A 21,729-nucleotide genomic window follows, 5' to 3' on the forward strand; every position below is an offset into this window, starting at 1 on the left:
AACCTTGCCCGGCTCTGTATACAGCCTTTAGCTAATCTAATACTTCCATATTTTTAAAATGGAACAAAATTCTTGAACCTAAACAAAAGTCCAGCATTGCCTAATGAAAGTGGTTACTTGAATCTTCCCATTTTGTCACACATATTCATTCTCGGGACACACATGAAAGCTGAACTAGGTCCAGGTATGGCCCAGTGGTAGAGTGGTCGCCTAGGATGCATAAAGCCTTGGGTTAGATACCTCAGTACCACATACACAGAAAAAGCTGGAAGTAATGTTATGTCTCAAAAGGTAAAGTGCTAGCCTTGAGAAAGCTCAAGGACAGTGCCCAGGCCCTAAGTTCAAGCCCCTGGACTGGCAAAAAAACCCCAACCAAACAAAAAAAAAAAACCAAAAACAGTTGAACTTACTGTATTGAATTGGGAATAGAAGATTCAACTTTAGCTTCAACTCAATTTATTCATAGTATAATTTTTTTCTTTTTAATGTGCATCTGTCTTAAAACTCAGGATTCCTTAGTGATGTATTTCAGTGCTATAAGCCTCTACTTTAACCTGTATTGATATCTGATTTAAAGGTAACAAAGACATTTTATTATTAGCTTATATTGAGTAAATTGAAAACAAAGCAGATTGGTTTCAAAATTAGGAGCTGGTGGATCATGCTAAGATGTATGCCTTGACAGGAAACGGGACCCTGTCTCAAAGATAACCAGTGAAAACAGGGATGGAGGTGTATCTCAGTAGTTGGACATCTTCCCAGCAAGTCTGAGGTCTTGAGTTCAGATCCAAGTACCACAAAATAAACAAAAGACATTTGCTTAAAATTATCTATCAGTGTTCTTGACATGTAATATATTTTCAGTAATTGTTAATAAATGTGCCTTCTAATAGGTCATTTCTTTATCTTAGGATATTTTAGGGCTGGGTTTTATTTGTTTGATACTTCATTACTATACACACATCATAATTCATTTTAGACCAAATATACTAAGGGTAATATTTTTCCAATAAACATATTTTTAGACCAGACTGGATTTAAAAGTACTACGGGGCAAGAAAGTGTGTGTATATACTTTGTCTGTAGTTGGAAAAGAAAGTGTAGGTCTGTTCTAAAGAGAGAGTTTAATTGCTTTGTCCTTTTTTATTTTCCCTTTATTTTATTTTATTTTATTTTATTTTTTGCCAGTCCTGGGCTTGAGCTCAGGGCCTGAGCACTGTCCTTGGACTTTCTCAAGGCTAGAGCTCTACCACTTGAGCCTCAGCACCACTTCCAGCTTTTTTCTATGTATGTGGTACCGAGGAATCGAACCCGGGTCTTCATGCATGCTAGGCAAGCACTTTAACCACTAGGCCAAACTCCCGGCCTTTTCCCTTTATTTTAAATTCCTTTTGGAAACCATAAGACCCTTCAAACAGGTGGATGTTTACTATATATTTAATGAAAACAGATTTTAATATCAAACTAAAATTTAAATAATCCCTCAAATGTATGAAGTAATGTAATATTTTTATAATTTACACTTTGAATAAGGGTATTAGGAAGTTTGTCTCGTAGGTATTATGTAAATGAATATGTACATGATATCTTAAAGAATATGTACTTTAATTTTCCAAATGTTTTCACATTAGAAACACTGCTCAGACTTCTGGTTCCACAGAAAGAAGCAACATGTACACCTTTATTTTACAAGGTCTCTGTGAAATACTTTTCTTTTTAAAATTTTGTAAGTATCAGCATTAGTTGAATAAAAAGATAAAAGTATTACAAATAGGATAAATGGAGGATGGATGCAAACAGGTATGTTTATTAGGCAGACTAGAAGCAGAACGCAAGACATAGAGTATTTGATGTGAAAAATAGGCCATTATTCAGGTTGAGTAAACACATGAGTCATTTGTTTGTGGAGATATAAAAGTAATGGATATCAGCTACTTGCTTAGCAGTGTTAGCAACGTATTTAGGCCTGGAGATGATGGAGTAATATGTTCTTAGATTTCTGAGGAAATGGTTTTGTATATAGAATTGTATATGCACCTAAAATATTAATTAATTGACTAAAAATATTTTTAGCTGAGCATGCAAGAGCTCAGTAAGTTTAGTGCCTTTATTAGTAAAACTTAGGGGAACTAAAGTAAAGAGAATAGAAAATTAATGAAGAACAAAAGCCCATTACTGAAGTATGTATTGAAGCTTATACTTCAGCCATTCTTAAGGGGTAGGAGTTTATTTTTCCTTTTATTGTCAGGGTAATGTATAGAGGGGTTATAGTTACAATCGTCAGATAGTAGATACATTACTTCTTGCCCACTGATACAAAGGATGGGAATTTGATGACAGAATTTTATTTATCTCTTTGCCTTTAGTCATACTATTTGGTGTAATAGGGAATAACAATGATAATCACAGCCAGCTTACTACAAATCTCAAAGTATTTCACTAAATAGAGCATAATTTAAATATTAGAGACCAGTAACAATAAAATAACAAACGAAGAGATTGAATGGCAACATATGTGCAAAAGTTCTCATTTTATTGTAAAAAATTTAACAGATGTTTATTTAACAGTTTTTCTCTCTCTCCCTCTCCCTCCCTCTCTCTCTCTCTCCCCCTCCCCCCCCCGTGTGTGTGTGTGTGTGTGTGTGTGTGTGTGTGTGTGTGTGTGTGTGGTGGTAGTAGAAATGATACCTTATAATCCTAGTAATTTAGCAGTCTGAGATCTTAGGATCTCATTTTGAGCCAGCATGGGCAAGAAAGTCTGTGAGAGACTCTCTCCTACAAACTATTAAAAAAAAAACCCAAACAAAAAAAACCATCCTGAGTTGAGCAATGGCTCAAGTGGTCAAGGCTAGCCTTAACAATAAAAGCTCAGGAACAGGGCCTGGAAAAGCTCTAATCTTGAAAAAAGTCCAAGAACAGTGCTCGGGCCCTGAGTTCAAGCCACACAACTGGCAAAAAAAAAAATCTTAGGAACAGTGCCCAGGCCCTGAGTTCAAGCCTTAGGATTGGTATACTTGTCTGTGCCCAAAGGGACACACACACACACACACACACACACACACACACACACACACACACAAATAAAAAAAGAAAAAGACAAAAATCTCCCTGAGTCTTAATCCTTATATTAAACATGCAGTGGTGAATATGAAGAACAGACAAACAATTCTCTTCCAACAAAATCCCCATTGATCCAATTCCTCTTGAAGGAATTTCTATCAGAATAGAACCAGAAGGGAGTTGGAGCAGATCAGTTTGTTTAGTTTCTATTCTAACTTGACACTTTGTCTCACAGAATAAGATTGTCCAAGGGTTGGATAAGAAACGTGGCTAGCTCATTTCAAAGACAAGAGATGTGTGTTGGAAGGCTTTATCATCGGCCTTTGTACAAAGAGTGAAAGTGTTTGCTAATTACAAATGCTTACTTCTAAGTGTTCTTGAAGCAGAAGTTGGCTATGGGTGCCTACTTCTGATTTGATTAGCTATTGTTAAACAGTAAGCAAAGTCAAAACAAAGTCTGTATCCACAACAAAATGTCATATTTACTCACAAGGTTATGAGTTATTTTTGAAATAAAGTAATATAAGGAAAAACGGATCTTAGAGAACTGGAAAGGCTGCAGGAACATTGTGGTTTTAGGGAAATGTTAACACAACGGTGCTATCCTCTTTAGGCTGAGGAACAGAATATATGGGTTAGAAATGAAACTTTAAAACTTTGAGAGCTGAGTGTTGTGTAGAGTGAGGGTTCAGACCTATGAAGAGGGGTCATGGGTAAATTGATTATACGTTTTAGGAGTTCAAAATAAAGATCCTTTGGGTCTTCAGCTTACACCATCAGGACCTTGAAGATAGTTAGAGATAGATTTCAACTGCGCCATGTCATAATTATCAACACTGCTATATAAATTGTTCTACTACCCTCCTCCTTTCTTTACCTTCCCACTAGAATATTTGGTAGTACTACTTGAGCTATAACCTCAACCCTATGCCATCAAAATATTTGTAGCAATGATTAGATTCTGGCAGTTTGCTTTTGTTCTGTGGATTGGCTACCTGGTGGTTCGTATTTCATCATGCACCTAAACCATTGGTGTAGCACACACCTAATGTTAGGATGCATTTTCTTACCACAAGCACAGCAATATAAGGTAAAGGTTTTAGGGAATTGTTTTCTGACACCCTGGTGAGAGAACTGTTCGAAATGGACTGATAGACATCCTGTACTTCCATTCTGTTTTAAAGTCTGTCAGGTTTTCATTTTTCCCAATTTCACTCGTTCATGAAATGGTTTTCATAAGCAAATAAGAAATCTGAGTGCTGTTGGTGGGGAGGAAGAGTGAAGACAACTGCTGAGCGAGCAGGATGCACTTTCATGATCCAGATTTGCGGAGCAGCTTCCTGATTCCTGGTGGTACTCAGTGCATTGTATAGGAATTGTAAAAGCAACAGAATTCTCTGGTTCTAGATCAGTGTTCTAATTGTGTGTGTTTTACTTAATTGCATCTCCCTTATATAAACCTCAGAGGTTAATTGTACGTTTATGAAGAAATGATTTTGTATTACTCTCAGGTTGATAACATTTGTTTTTGCACTTTAGTGTATGTTGAGAAATCTTCCCAGTTTTAAAAATGTTATAGTAACTTCAAATGAACACCCTAAAATGATTTGTGCTCTAAATAATATCTGAGATCTAACTTGTCATGTATGGAGAGCATCCAACTCCTGTATCTTATGTTAACCAGTCATTATTTAGTCACGCAAGTGGGAGTTAAAAGAAGGACAATCTGTTCAAACAGTTTTGAAATCTTTACTCAAGACCTTTAACTTCACCATTTAAGGTCTTTGATACCAAAGAAACTATATATGTCACCTCTCCACATGGCGTAAGATGTTATTAATACAATTAGGCCCTCTTTATAAAAAAAAATCCATGACTAATGAAACATGACATTTTGAAATGCTCAAGTGTCTAATTACCTTAATTTAAGATGAACATATTCATAAGGAGTCACTTTATCTCAGTATATTTAACTATTTGGGAATTTATATCTTCTCACAATGTCCTATAATTGTTAAGAAAGTTTCAATTCTTCATTCATGTATAGAAATATGTCACTGATGAGACTAACAGTCATCCTTGGACCAATTTGGAATATGAAATTGTGTGCTCATCATTGTATAAAAAGTACATGCTAATGGCTCATCATTGTATAAAAAGTACATGCTAATGGGTCTTCTGTTCAGAAGTTTTTAAAAACAGATAAATGTTCCACTGCATCACAACAGATTTTACCCTAAAATATTTAAAAATGTGAAAAAAATTACTAGCATAGTAGTCACAGGTTCATAGAGTTAAAATAACATTGCTAGAAAAATAAAGTGATACAGATAGAGAATTCAGAGGAAAGCACAAATGCAAAGATAGGAAGTCTTATTGCTGTCCCTTGGTTATCTCAAATTGTTACAGTAGTTCACCTTGTTATCTGATATATTTGTATATATACGTATTTGGTTATTTGAAATTGGATAGGGAAGGGGGGAAAACAAGATGAAGGGCGGGGTTGGGGGAGGGAAATGGGGACCAAGACATGAGAAAGGGTATCAATGTATGTGAAGTAATTCACCTTCTATCTGATGAACATAATGTAACCCTTCTATTAATTACAATAAAAATATATGGAACAAAAAAGAAATACTGAGAGAATATACTCATGTTAAAAAGTTTGATAGGATATACATAATTACATTAGAAAAATATAAAGCAGAAGCATACTGAGAAAACTGCAGATGGATGGAAAGTATTCTGGACTGAAGAAGCAGATGGGACTGCGGAAGTCCAGCCTTTCACCAGCCTTGAGGATGTTCTCTAGCAGCCCCTGGTGGCAGTGCCCAACAAGGACACAACACTTTACATAGATTTGTTTTCTGTTTTGTAGTGAGAATATTGAAGATATATGTTCTTAGCAATAATAGTGTGTAGCAAAGCAGAACTCTTTGTAAATGCCGCAGTTTAGAGCTGAAAGGCAGTAATGTAAAAGCTACTACATTTCATGCCTTTAGATAGTTACCATATAGTTACATCTTTCTACACACATTTAAACTTGTATAAAACATTGCAAATAAATGTTTCTTGTGTTTAATGAGATATAGAAATCATTTGTACAAGGAATGCTTGTACAAAAGCTCTCCAAAATGAGGAGACATGTTTTCAGCAATCATTTTCTTCATCTCTGGGAAAAATTAGTCTGAGACAATCTAAATATTTTTTTGCTTCCATATTAAATTGCAGTTTAAAATTTATAGCTCTTGTTACCTAAGTAGTAGATTATTATTTATAACACAGTATCTGACACTAGGTAATTTATAAGGAACAGACATTGAAGCTTGGCATGGTGGCACACAACTATATTTCAGGGCATGAGGAGGACATTTAGGAGGAGCAAAACATAGTGAGTTACGGGCCTGCTTGACCCTTGTGAGGCTTTATTTAAAAAACCAAATAAGTGAACTTTTTGTTGAACTTCTACTTTTATTTGACTATTGTTTCTCTGACTTTTTGTTTAACTGTCAATGTGCCCATGTAGCTCACTGTATTTCTTTAAGATGCCATTTTGAATTCTTTGTCGTACTGTGTTTTGAGGCTAGGCCAGGCCTGAGTAGTGAGCCTATAATTAGGACTTCCTGGAGCTCAGAGGGGTTGGGCAGGTTTCTCTGTAGGATGAGCCAGGTATATTAGGTTCTGGTTGATTGCATTGTGCAGCTGATTGTGGCAGTTATATGCTGACTTCTGTTTCCTTCTTTTTTAAGGAGAGATATTTCTTTCATCTAGTGCTGTCTGAATATGGTGGATGTGTGAAACTCTCTTCCCTATTGTGTGGACACATGCCCATTACTATACTTCTTTTGCTATGACATGAGTTCCAGATCAGAAATAACATCTAGAAAAGCATGGTGGTCACAAATTATTCTGTAATTGAGGAATGTTGGACAAAAATTATTGGTAAAGAAGGCAGGTGTTCTTCCTTATCGCCATCTGTAAAGAGGTGTGAGTAAAAGCTGAGTTGAATTCTTAAGAAAAATGAGATACTTTCCTCCTTCATAGGGAGAGATTTGTTTGTTTAATTAAGATTGAATTGTTCTCCTGAAATGCTTGTTAAAATTTTTCTTATAAAGCTTCTGAGCTTTAGATGTTCTTTATTGGATTTTTAAAAATGATAGGCTCTATGCCCTTAATAAATATCAGAATTTTGCATTTTTATCTTTTTCCTACTTTTCTAATTTGATTTTTGAGCTATAACGGAGTAAGGGGAAACCATTATTTGATGTTTCTAATTGGGTGACAGGGACTCCTCACATGGATTGTGTTTGCTTTCAGAGGAATTTCTAGGTGTGTATGGTGAGCATTAATTTAACCTGAATAAGAATTTTCCTTCAGTCAAATATTATTCTGAAAACAGCTCTAGAGAAAGAGATTTTTCTTAAGCTCATGCAATTCAGATAAATCATTTCAAAGACTTGATTTTCTGACATGTGTATATCTGCATTCTTAACTGTTAGGTTTTGGAAATTTTATTTTTAGTACCTTACTCTAAAAGTACAGCCTTGATTTGAGCTTTAGCATTCTTAGGATTTGCAATTATAATTTTTGTTATTTCTGATTAAAATAAACACTCAAAATCAGGAAGTAACCTAAAAATAATATTATTGTAAATGTTAAACTTTTTCTTCAACTCATTAAATTTCCTTATTAAATTTAAAATATTCAGACTTAAATTTCAGATTTAGTTTCAGGTTGTAGAGAATGGTTTGGCACTTATGCACTAGAAAGTCTTAAAACTGAAACCTGTTGATTCGTCTGGTATTTGTTATATTTAGTAACATGATGAAGTCCCTTTACTGTAATGTTAAGTGTGTGGTCCAGAATTATTGATCCTTGGGAATATTGCCAAACTTGGAATTAAATATCACCAGGTAATCTTGTTTTTAGTTAAATCTTTCTTGAAGACACAGGGTTTCAAATAATATTAAAATAAGATTACATGGTAATTATTTTTATTTGCATAAGATGACAAATTATTTTACTTATATAATTAAATGATGACAATTTATTTTTGTGTGTTTTTTGACACGGGTCTCCCTATGTAACTCAAGCTGGTTTTAAACTGTTGATTTCTTTACTCAGCTTTCTGAATTCTGTGTGATAGGAATGTTACTATTTTGCCACGTCTGAAATGGTTATAATTCCAAGGGTGAGCACTTTTATTCGTGAGGACCTGGAAGGTTATTTATGTCTGCAACCTGCCCAGGTGGATGCCAGATGTATTAGCAACTACGTTTTGATTTTTCTCACTGTTTTGTATCTGCTATTTCTAACTGTAATGTATGCAAACCAGGAGTTTCAAATGTTAGTTTTTTTTACATTCTTCATTTGCTCTAACTCCAGAAAAAATCTAGTTATTGTAAAATATAGCTCAAAGGTAAATCTACATTTGAGGCACAGAATGTTTTAAATGAAGTGTGAGCTTTTTGCTTAACTCTTAACATGAGCATCCTAAAATAAAACTGTTCCAATAATTTGGAGCTTTTGAGTGCTGGACTAATGCCACAAGTGGAAACTGCTACAGCTGACCTGATGGGCTTGAATCACAGTTAGAATGCAGGTGCTCTAAAATTAGCATATGAAGCTATATGCAAAGTATATCTGCAACATAAATTTGGTTATAGATTTGAGTCTCATCGCCCAGGTAATATTCCTCTTCTGCACAAGGAGGAGTAGAGCTGAAAAACTCCAAGCACCAATAATCTATCTTGCCACCAGTTGTATTTTCTTATTTAATTCTTCTAACCACACCTCTTTTTTTTTGAAGTTTCTTGTTTCTTTTTGTTTTTCTGTAGGCACATAGGGCTCAGCAATTTTTGCTAGTCAGTGACTTAGTTGGGAGGCTAAGCTTGCGCCTATCTGATTCTATAACTCCATGTTTTATAACAGAAAGATAATGGCAGAATGTGATCAGTTTTTTTGGCACAGGAAATTTTTGAAGGAAGTAAATACCTGAGTGGGAGTTATTTGGATAATTTCTGGCAGTGAAGGGGACTGGTTGCCATGGAGATGGGAATATAGCTTGGGCAGAGGAAGCCTCCATCACTTACCCAGTAGCCAGCTTGGGGAACGGCTGATGTAGTGAAAAAACAGATCTTATAGTCTTTGGCCTCATAGAACTTAGCAATTCTTTGGCTTTGCAATTAAATTTATTGTTCTCTTTGTTTGAATGAAATATTGCTAGATTATTGTTTATTCTTCCTCCAGAGAGCTAGTTAACCTCAATTCACAAAATTCATTCTCTTCATTCAAAAACACTTCTAAGTAATGGAGTGCATGCAAATCTTTTTTTGTCTATCTTGGAAGGTATTTTTTTTTCTTAAGAGAATAAAAATAGGTAAGATAAATATGTATTATTTGCTTTTCAGAGAGGACTAAAAGTAATACTTAAAGCAACTTTAATGCTAAATAATAAGCAATAGGTTTCTAATTTTCATAAATAACATTTTTTGACATTTAGATAACTCATTTTTTCACTCTCCTACTTGGTTAAATAAACCTTTATTTTTTTGGAATTATGAATAGAGAAAAAATTTATTAAAATAGTACAATATGATCAAAGAGGTATAAAATATGTTTATAATTCCATGTCAAAGACTGTTCACAGAAAATAGCTGAACCTTTAGAAAATGGCTCTCCTCTATATTTTATTTAGATAAAAGAACATACTGTTACTACTAAGGGTAAAGAAGTTAAGAAGTGGAACAAAATGGAAGTGACTATACAGCAAAATAGATTACAATGTTGTAAATTATTATTTTTTTAAAATATTTTTATTGTAATTAATAAAAGGGTTACATGATGTTTGCCAGATAGAAGGTGCATTAATTCACATATATTGATACCCTTTCACATGTCTTAGTCCCCATTACCCTCCCCTCCACCCCCCATCTTGGTTTTCCCCCCTTCCTTATCCAATTTCAAATAACCAAATACAAATAAATCCAATATATCAGATAACAAAGTGAGATACTGTGACAATATGAGATAACCAAGGGACAGCAAAAGAGATGAGAGATAACATAGTACATTAAGGACAACAATCGTTCGTTATATGGCTTTTGTTTCAATATCCTGGAGGTCTTTTCAATTAGCTTCATACTATATGGCCTTATGTATCAAGGTTTTGCTCTATTGCAGATCTCTGCTAGTAGAGCCCAAGGTTTCTACTGATTATGACAAATGAGGGAAACCATTGAGCCTAAGTTCCTTTGAGTCTGGCTTACTTCACTTAATATGATTTTTTTTCTAAGACTTTCCATTTCCTAACAAATGGGGCTATGTTGTTTTTTCTGACAGCAGCATAGAATTCCATTGTGTACAAATACCACAACTTGTTGATCCACTCATCAATCGAGGGACGTCTAGGTTGGTTCCATATCTTTGCTATGGTGAATAGTGCTGCAATGAACATTGTTGTGCTAGTGGATTTAGTATGTCCTTGTTTCTGGATGGTTGGGTAAATGCCAAGTAGTGGAATTGCTGGGTCATAGGGGAGCTCTATGTTTAGCCTTTTGAGGCACTGCCATACTGCTTTCCATAGTGGCTGAACGAGTTTGCACTCCCACCAACAGTGCAGTAGTGATCCCTCCTGGCCACATCCCCTCCAGCATCTGGTGTTATTAGATTTCTTGATCCTGGCCATTGTAACTGGAGTGAGGTGGAATCTTAGAGTTGTTTTGATTTGCATTTCCTCTATGACCAGAGATGTTGAGCATTTCTTCATGTGTCTATAGGCTATTTTTGTTTCTTCTTCAGAGAAGGCTCTCTTTAAATCTTTGGCCCATCTTTTAATGGGATGGTTGTTACTTTGGAGACTAGTTTTGGAGTGATTCAATTTTTTGAGCTGTTGATATATTTTAGATATGAGGCCTTTGTCCGTTGTTTGGTTGGTGAAGATCTTCTCCCACTCTGTAGGCTTCCTGATTAGTTTACTAGCTATGTCCTTTGCCATACAAAAGCTCTGCAGTTTAATGCAGTCCCCCTTATCCAGCCTTTCTCTGATTTGCTGTGATTCTTGGTCCTTATTAAGAAAGTTTCGACCTGTGCTAAGGAGGCCTAGTATATCTCCTATTCCTTCTTGTAAAGTTTTCAGTGTGTCAACTTTTACCTCCAGGTCTTTGATCCATTTGAAGTTAATTCTAGTGCAGGTGACAAAGAAGGATCCAACTTTAGTTTTCTGCAAGTGCTTAACCAGTTCTGCCAGCACAACTTGAAGAGGCTGTCTTTCTTCCATTCTATTTTTTTGGCTCCCTTGTCAAAGATTAGGTGGCTATAGGTCTGTGGTATAATTTCTGGGTCCTCTGTTCTATTGCATTGGTCTTCAGGCCTGTTCCTGTGCCAGTACCAAGCTGTTTTGAGAATTATAGCTCTGTAATAGAGTCTAAAGTTTAGAATTGAAATTTCTCCTGCGCAGTTCTTTCTGCTAAGAAGTCTTTTTGCTATATGTGGTCCTTTATTATTCCATATGAAATTTTGGATTGCCTCTTCTATTTCTTTAAAGAATGCCATTGGGGTATTGATGGGTATTGCTTTGAATTAGTAGATAGCCCTTGGCAAGATTGCCATTTTCACGCTGTTAATTCTTCCAATCCAGGAGCATGGGAGGTTTTTCCATTTCCTTAGTTCTGCTTTAATTTCCTTTTTTAGGGTTTTAAAGTTTTATCAAAAAGGTCCTTTACATTCTTAGTTAAGCTAATTCCTACCTTTATTTTTTTTAATTGCACCATTGATCTGAAGAGATTATGTGAACTACAGTGAAAGAGCTATTACTATTCTTTAAAAGATAGTGTATTGTCTTCAAGAAGTTATAAAATGGAGTTTCCATTTTACACAACAATATATGAATGTATACAATGCATGTTAATAATCAGTGTAACTTCTTAAAAATGCATAGTTTTATAGCTTGAGAAGATTTGGCATATGTTTTAGCTTTCAGATATTTGAGTTTCTCACCCTTTTTTTCATAAACATCATTTATTTACCTTTTTTGTTGTTGTTTTGGGTCATGGGCTCGAACTCTGGCCTGGGCACTGTCCCTGAGCTATTCAGCTCAAGGCTACTGCCCTACCTCTGGGCCTGGGTGCTGTCGCAGTGCTCTTCAGCTCAAGGCTACTGCCCTGCCCTTGAGCCAAGCCCCACTTCTCATTTTCTAGTATTAATTTTGCATTGCCAGGGCTGGCTTTGAACCTTGATCCTCAAATCTCTGCCTCCTGAGTAGCTAGGATTACAGGTGTGAGCCATCACTCCCAGTTTATTTACTTGTTTTTGTGACTCTATATTCTTTCATTTTTTTTTCTGTGCTGAACTCAGGAATCTTTGCTTTAGAATCTTTGCTCATGGTGGTGCTCTACCACTTGAGACACACCTCTACTTCTGTCTTTTTGCTGATTAACTAGAGACAAGGAGTTCTACAAATTTTCTGGATTGGGCTGATGTTGAATGTTCTTCAGATCTCAGTCTCTGGGTAGCTTGGATTTCAAGCATGAGCTGCTTGCACCCAATGAGAACTTATGTGCAGATAACCCTGCAATGAGATTAAATAATCAACTTAAAATTCAGTAATTGGATGATTAATGGCATTATCCATAAATTGTGGCATGTAACTCACACTGCATAGCTCTTTACCTATGGAAGGGAGATTATTCCTTTTAAAATAGGAATTCTGTCAGTTTACTTTGAATGTCCATTTGGTGCCTAGGGACCCTAACCTCAAAAAAAAAATGGTTCCTGTGCTTTAAGAAATATACACTAGAAAACAGAATTACTAGTTATTTTAAAGTACAGCATTTTCTGCATTGTCTCATAACACTGACATTTGATTTGCACAATTGGAAACTAATTGTATTGCAGTGGTAGTATTTTGTTATTTGCGGTGTTTCTATGTCTCTGAGGGAAACTGGTTACTTAAAACTTCATAAAACCCCTTTACAAACTCTGCCCTTAGAATTCTATGGGGACTTTGTTGTTATTTAGAGCTAACTTTTGTTAGAACCCGAATCTTTGCAAAGTTCCTTCCTTGTCCCCAGAGCACCGAAAAAAATTTCAGTTATTTGCACAAATCTGCAAAATTTTTTAAAAAGCAAGCTCTTAGTAATATATATGTATTTGCTTTATAAATGGCACCACATGCTTTCCCATATTTAAAGATCCCACAGATCATGTATACATAGACGTATATATGGTTGTGGGTCTAGAACTTGGAAATTGATCTTAAAGTGGAACCACAGGTCCACTTATAATTTTTTAAAGAATTTATTAATGTTGATTTTTACATCATATTTTAAATGACAAGTTTAACAAACAAGTGTTCAAAGAGGGAATCTCTATTTACAATCACTGGGACTTAGTATTTAGAACTTAATCAAAATTAGGCTAAGGGTTTGTATGTCATAGAAACATGTTAATTTAAGAAATAAAACATTATGTCTATAGAGTCATAGGTTTTTATGTCTATATAGTTACGTTTATATTTCCATTACCATGTCTATAGCTCCATTTCTAATTTTTTTGAGTACTGTAGCCCTCAAATCTCAGCTCCCTGAGTAGCTAGGATAAGCCATCAGTGCCTGGCTGGACCTCTAATTTTTAAATCATTATTTTAAAATAAAAAGGAATCTGGCACCAATGGTTCATACTTGAATTTCAGCAGGCTGAAATTTAGAGGAAAACTTCAAATCATGGTGGGTATAATTAAGTACTTACAAAGAAAATCTTACTTTAGTAATTTTAGGTTACTTCATACACACTTAGATTTCTAGAAACTCAGAAAATATATCAATATATATCTTGGTGTGCATATATCTTAAGTTGTATATTCTTTAGTTTTATAGTACTTTGAACTAGTGTCTTTAAACATGGTTAAAAAGGAAAGAAAGAATTAGAAAATGATGGGGACTTGGGAAGGGTTAGAGACTTATTGTATAAAACAGAGTAAGAGACTTGACTTTTATAGATTATTAGAATTTTTTTTTCTAGTATGTGACTTATACTCAGGATCTAACAATTGCTGGGTACTATACCCCTTGAGTCATGTTTCCAGTAAAGTAATTAGCAATGGAATCTCATGGACTTCTCTGCCTGTGTTGGCTTCAAACTCTGATCTTCAGATCTCAACCTCCTGAATTACAGGTTTGAGCCATCAATGAGCTGGCTTAAGTGATTGATTTTGAATGTTAGTATAATCTTTTGGCTATGCAATTAATGTACTTTAAATTATTTTTATTTGCGAGATTCATTTGTGAAACTAATTTTATATGTTTGTATCATGTTAATATAAACTTAAAATATATTAAAGGATCTTTTTATTACTTAGGTACTAACACTGGAAAAGGAATATATTGTTATTTTGTAGGGGAATGACTGGTTAACTTGTCTAATTTTTCATGAGTACCACTATTAAGAGCCAATATAATAGTCATAAACAGGGAAAAATTTTTAGTTATGTGGCTTGAAAGTAGTTTCCATGTTGACCACCCTTTGCCAAATTTAATGAAAATCAGCATGATGTTGAAGTAGCTAGCATGTGAATGCATCTATTATCTCCATGAGAAAGCTTCAAGTAATAGCTAGTAAACTAATATCTACATTATACCCCTCACCCAAATCAGATGCAGGCAATTTCAGTGCAATTTCTCTTCCTTCGGAAGTGCCAACTTAACAGGAATGTTGATGTGCAACCACTGAACTGTTCTGTGATAAATACACGAATAAGCTATGGCTCTGGCAATGCTGAGGTTGACTATCTGCATGGATATCATTAAGAGAAAGTAACTGTAAATTATGCATTTGTATCTTTATGTAAAAATCCCCTGCCTTTCAATCTAATTTTATCTCTTCAATTTTGTGTTTCTTCATAATCATCAAAAGGCCGAGTAAACATTTATTGCCACAGAATTTGGTAGTGTTGGCCTTCAGAAAAAACACAATGGCATGCTCTTTGTTGAGATGCTTTTAACTCTTAAAAATAATGGGCCAGGAGTCTGGCCTAGTGGTAGAGTGCTTGCCTAGCATGCACAAAGCCCTGGGTTCGATTCCGCCATAACACATACAGAGGAAAAAAAAGTTAGAAGTGGTGCTGTGGCTCAAGTAGGAGTGCTAAGCCTTGAAAAAGCCCACGGACAGTGCTTAGGCCCTGAGTTCAAGCCCTAGGACTGGCAAAAAAAATTAATATGAAATAGTTAAAAACAGTACAGTTTAAAATTTTGGTTTTGGCAAGTTTTTAAAATTAATTAATGGATGACTCAAATTGGTGTTAGGACTTGCACTCAAAACGTTGTGCTCTCACTTGGGTTTTTTTGCTTATGGCTAGTCTAATCAGTAGAGCCATAGACCCAGCTAGTATTTGTTATGCTTGTTGTTTTTTTCATATATTTTTATTGTAATTAATAGAAGAGTTACATTATATTCACCAGATAGCGGGTGCATTACTTCACAAACATTGATACCCTATCTCATGTCTTGGTCCCTATTTCTCTCCCCCACCCCACCCCTCATCATGTTTTCCCCCCTTCCCTATCCTATTTCAAATAACCAGACAAACATATATACAATATATCAGATAACAAGGTAAAATGCTGTGATGCTTGTTTTCAGTTTTTCTTTTTGTTAAAAAATTAAATTAGCTTTTTTCCACATTAAGACTAATTTATAGGAACAGAATTAGAAGGTAGCTTCAAGAAAAAGACAATTTTAATCCCTGAGCAATCGAAACATATTTTCTTCTTTTCAGAAATACTTAAAGTACCCTGTACTCATACCTGCCTTTCAACTTTAGTACATTGCTTTTCCCCTCAAAGATCTTTCTTTCCAGCAATGCAAAAATGTAAAGCTATTTTGGAAAGAAAAACATTGAAGAACAGTAGGAAGGCCGTGTCTCTTAGAGCCCGTATAGCCAGGGTCGGCCCCTTCTTTATCAACATCATAGGTGATTTGCGTGGAAGGGATTTGTCGTCATCACCACTGAGTTCATTTCTGGTCTAGTAGTAGCTGATTTTTGGAATTTTTCTAGTGTTGCAATTAAAACAGACTCTGAACCTGAAAGCAGGAGTTTTCAAGGCCTATTTTCTGTACAATTCTATTTCCAAATGAAACAAACCTCACCATTTTTTCCCTGATATGTGAAGACAATCTTTCTTTCTTTTTTGCCAGTCCTGGGACTTGAACTTAGGGCCTGAGCTCTGTCCTTGGGCTTTCTCAAGGCTAGAGCTCTACCACTTGAGCCACAGCACCATTTCCGGCTTTTTTTCTATGTGTGTGGTATGGAAGAATCCAACCCAGATCTTAGTGAAAGCGAGGCAAGCACTCCACCACGAGACCAAACTCCCCGCCAAGACAATCTTGAATCCTGTGCTAATTCCCATTTCTTTGGCTACATTTCTTTGGACTTTTATTAGTTGGTCTTTTGCCTGCTTGGCTTTTTCTTTTCTTAAATTTAAAAGAGAAAGGGAGGCTCTCATTGAGTCTATGCCATTAGCATGAAATGTAAATTTTTTAATGATATTACACATATAAAATGAGATCATGCAGTATTTATTTTTCTGTCTGACATCTCATTTAGCATAATTATAGATCCTCCAAACCTCTTCATTTCTAAAATGATCTTTTATGAACATTTTGTGCTTGTATTAAAATTCTGCTGTACAACCTTGTTCAGAATTTTTCATCCTGTCTTGCTTATTTCCAAGCTAAAAGAACAGTGACATCTACTTACAAGAGATATATTTAGAATTCTTTGTGAAAATATAAGCTTGTATGAGATACTACTTAAACGATAATAATAAAAATGAAAATGGAGACTTTATTACTTCATTTTCTGTTTAAAAAAACTTTCAAAAATCAGGCTTTTTTTAAAAAAAATTTAGACTTTTCCTAGCCCATGTGGCCTCAAACTTCAAATCCCGTGCACCAGCCTTGCATGTACTGGTATTACAGGAATGTGGCAGTGTCATGTACAGCTCCCAAAACAGTTTAAACAAAATCTTTTACAATATATATGTAGTAAAATATTCTCCACTTCCAAGTGTATGCTATAAGTAATAAAGAAAAAAATGTTGAAGGAAATGTAAAGCATTTCCCTCAACACTAACAAAAAAAGGAAGCAGCATTGTAATTTCCTGACAAATATCTCCAAAGACTTTCTAATTACATTCTAATAAGTCATTTATCTTTAGAAGATTAAGTTGCTCATTTTATGGACCAACATTCATTCTATAAATATGTCTTGAAGACAACATTAGTTAATTGTAAGAACGCATCAACAGAATGGATTTGAAAACCAGAATTTTCACATTTGAGCATTTCTGGCAGGGTTTAAGACCTTTTGTAGACCTTTGATTTGCTATATCCAAAAATATGCACATGTGAAACCCTTGCCAATAATTTCCTAATGTGAAATGTATTACATGATTCCATCTGTTTCTTCATATGAGTCTCAGGGTACACACTTAGGAGGTTTTTCTTCTTTTAGCATTCAATTGATTTAATTAGGCAAGTCCCACTAATGTGCTAATTGGAAGACAAACTTTTTATCATTCACTTGAGATTGGATTGCTTTACAGAATTATAACTGTTTTGATGGCTTGCCACAGTGAAATAAATGAACTGTGTACCAACTAAATTTTCAATGAAGTTAACTTTTCACCTTTAGGATTCCTATATAAATAAACGCTATTGCTAACAGATTGTTTCTCAAAGCATCCTTCCTCCCCCCAGTTATCACTATCTGTTCTAATATGTCATTTCTCAGATTCTTGAATAACACTTTGTTGAACATTTATGAAACAAAATAATGATGAAATAATATTGATTAGAAGAGTTAATGCTGGGAAACAGTAGTAAAAATTACATGGAAGCTCAATTGTAATTAAAATATTTTTTCCATTTAAGTTTTAAATATTTTGCATAATTGTTCTAGTTTCTGTCTACTAATCTCCTACACTCACGTATCTGTACGTAAAGGTCTTGAACAAAGACTGTTATAATCTTACTGTAGTCTAATCACTGTGATAACCTTTAGGAATAAGAGATGTTGGTCATCTTTCTAGGTTCTGTGACAGAACCTAGAATGATTTCCTCCTCCATTTGCACATAGTTTCTACTAGTATTTAATGTTACAACTAATTGTCAATGTTTTTTTTCATTTATTCCCATAAAATTTACTTCTGCGTGGTTTCTGAATGCTATGGTCTCGTGTCAAGTATTCTAGCATATGTGTAATGGGAATTCCAGAAAATAATATGAGGATGAATAGTATTTGGAAAAATAGTATTTGGGAAAACTTAACCAATATAACAAGTAACATGGATCCAGAAAGCTTAATAAAGTCCAAGGATAACTGTAAGTGGAATTTACACTTAAGACACATCTTGATAAAACTGGTGAAAGACATAGAGGACATCCTGAAAGAAAAAAAACAACAACTTTGGAAACAATGGAGAGCAGAATTTTGTGCAGTAAAGTACTCATAATTCTAAAGGAGAATGAAGCAAGAATTCAATATTTTGTAAAGCAGTCATTAGCAATAAAGCCCAAAAAGGGAAGGATGGTATTTAGTACACACTCTGTGGAAAATGAACTCTGCAACCTGTGGGCTGAATGGTAGGGGGAACTGGAGAAAATAAGAAAAATAAAAAAGAAGCCAGTTACTTAGGCCTATAATCCTAGCTATTCAGGAAGCTGAGATTTGAGGATCTTGGTTGAAAGAAGAAAAGTCTGTGAGACCCATCTCCCTTTAAGCCCACATACACAAACAAAAGCTGTAAGAGGAACTGTGGCTCTACTTGTGGTAGAGCAGAAAAGCCTTGAGCAAAAAAGCTCAGGAGTGTCCAGGCCCTAAGTTTAAGCCTCAGAACTGTCACCAATAAAACAAAAATGTAAAGCAGGCATCCATCTGTAATTCTAGATGTTCAAGTGGCTAAAATATAGAGGATTGCAGTTGAAGCCAGCCTAGATGGAAAAGTCTGAGATTCCATCTCCAAAGTAACCAGCCAAAAACAGAACTGGAAGTATAGTTTAAGTGTTAGAGCACTAGTTGAGCAAGCATAAACTCAGAGTTCAAACTCCTAGCATTGCAAAAACAGAACAAAAAAATCAACTGCGAAAGAATGGTACTTTGGCCTAAAACTTAATTTTAATTTCCAGTATGTTAGAAAATGAGACCCAACTCAAATACTGATTGCTCCATTCTTTATTGTAACTGAGTGTTTTTAATTGTCAGTGTTCTGGGATACGAGTTTTGGGAAAACATGCATGCTTGTACAATCCTATTTCTGAGTTCAGAGATGTATGTATTTTACATGTTTAAGTAGTAGGAAACATTGGATGGATTTTGAAAAATTCTAAATTTAGGCAAAAATCAAAAAGCACTTTCCTGTAGATTATGTCAAGTTTAGGTTTAAAGAGGGTTCATATAAGGAAACTGAACATGATGAATTTTACAGGGAATTTGATCAGACAGAATTGAACAAAATCATTAAGCATGTGAAATGTTTTTTGCCTTTCAAGTTGAATGAAAGCAGTGCATTTGTTTTTTTAACTGCTTAGCACACACTGTGACTCACAGTACCTTCCCTACTTTTGATTTCCCTATTTGTTCCTTTGGCACAAGCTAGTTATTATCTCCATTCAGACATACAAGATATGTTTTCATGTAAGGTTTCACATGGTCCCAGAATAATGAGAAGATTAACAGTGCTGAAAGCTAACTCCAGGGCTCGTATATGTCAGAAACCATGCTAAGAATTTTACAAATATTAATTGTACCATTTTTGTGTAGAATCCTGGTTTTAAAGTTGGGTTAGAAGCACCTAGCTTTGATTTGAATCTTTAAAGAACTTCTATATTATCCCAAATTCTGATGAGAAAGTTAAGATTCCTTATATTTACTTTCACTTTGCACTGAGGCATCATTTCAATAAAACATTTGCTGTCACTGTTTTCCTTGTGTTAATGCCTTGTTCTGTTTTCCCCCCCACTGTTACGTCTGAGAAAGAAACATGCCTGCTAACACTTCTCCTCTCAGTGACATGCAATTTTAAATGTGCTATGTTTCTTTGAGTAATGAGTTGCCAAGTTAAAGGCCAGCATTTGCACCCATGACCTAGATTCCTGTTTTAGTTAAAAATGAGATCAAGAAGGGGAGAATCAGATATTTTTGGCTTTTGTGTTGAGACCCAGAATCTACAGTATAATATGTAGAACTTCCCATAATAGCAATAGGATTCAAATACTGGTGATAAGAAAAAATACATGGAAAATGTCTATTGTATCCATGCATAATACTTCTTTCTTATCTTCTGTGATGTATAAAAGGATGGCAAGAGTTGCTGCTCTTACCTGTACATATTGTATTTTCTTTTCATGGTACTCAGCTCATTTAGGATAATGTATATAGTTATTTATGTAATGTCTATAGTTACATGGCTATATATACACATATATAAATATAAGTGCCTATAGGTGATTTATAAGCATCATTTGAGTTTCTTTCTAGTAGAAGAAATTTAATCTTGATCATATTAACCATTAACCTAGAATTATTACTTAAAATATTAGTCCATTGGTCAGATAAAATATAAATGGAAGGTAAGTAAGAAATCAATAATATCAAGTAGACAAGCAGTGAATGAATTTTAAGGATAGCACAAGCACATAGAAAGATGTTCATGAACAACGATGGTATTTACACAAAAGAAAGGTGAGCTAGCTAATGCATTTGAATTCAAGTTAAGTGCTAACAAACTTTTCGAAGTAGGAACAAATTATTATTGAAGAAAAGTGAATACTGATGTGATCTTGTTTTCGCTTCAAAGCATTTTGAAACCTTTATGTCAGCTGTCAATCATAATTTTATGTAGTCAGAAAGAAGGCTGAGGCAGGGATACTCATGGTTTATTTGGACTTTTGTACCTTTTAATTTTCCTTTCCCATTTACCATAAAAGCAGCTCCAAAAGACACAGAAGGCATCTATGGGAAATGCTGTCACTATTATTTATCCCTTAGCTTGCCCTTTAGTTCAATCTAGGTAAGAAAACAACTGCTGGGATTTCTTAGTGACATTTGGTGTTTGACACTGGAAGTAGAAATGAGAGAGCTCATATAAGAATCTCTTACCAAACATGATCAGGACTTTTACTTCATCTAGTAGTGCTTTGAGAACAGAAGACAACATGGCATAAGCTTGATGCCAATATGTAGGGAAGAAGAGAAAGTATGTTTTATGAAGGATATCTCCTACAGAGTTATCAGTATGTTTTTTTCAGTATCACATTTGTTGAACTGACTCGAATCAGTCTTGCTTGAATCATTTGGTCTCTCTGTTCTCTCTCTCTCTCTCTCTCTCTCTCTCTCTCTCTCTCTCTCTCTCTCTCTCTCTCTCTCTCTCTTGCTTTTTCTTTTTTTCTTCTTGTGTATAGGTATCAGAGCTTCAACTAATGACCTTTTCCTTTTCTTTTTTTTTTTTGTTTTGCTAGTCCTGGGACTTGAACTCAGGTCCTGAGCACTGTTCTTGGAATTTTTCAAGGCTAGAACTCTACCACTTGAGTCACAGCACCACTTCTGGCTTTTTTTTAAATGCATGTAGTATCTAGGAATTGAAGCCGGGTCTTCTTACATGCTCAGCAAGCACT

General features: G+C 34.9%; 1 protein-coding gene across 1 annotated transcript in view; it reads left to right on the top strand.

The window, feature by feature from the left end:
- Positions 1 to 21,729, top strand: part of Stpg2 (sperm tail PG-rich repeat containing 2) — a 225,168-nt gene that overhangs the window by 54,987 nt on the left and 148,452 nt on the right. The gene's annotated exons all lie outside the window — the stretch shown is intronic.

Source organism: Megascapheus bottae, chromosome 23 (genome assembly GCF_031878675.1).
Source record: "Megascapheus bottae isolate mThoBot1 chromosome 23, mThoBot2.hap1, whole genome shotgun sequence".
In the NCBI taxonomy this organism is placed as follows: Eukaryota; Metazoa; Chordata; class Mammalia; order Rodentia; family Geomyidae; genus Megascapheus; species Megascapheus bottae.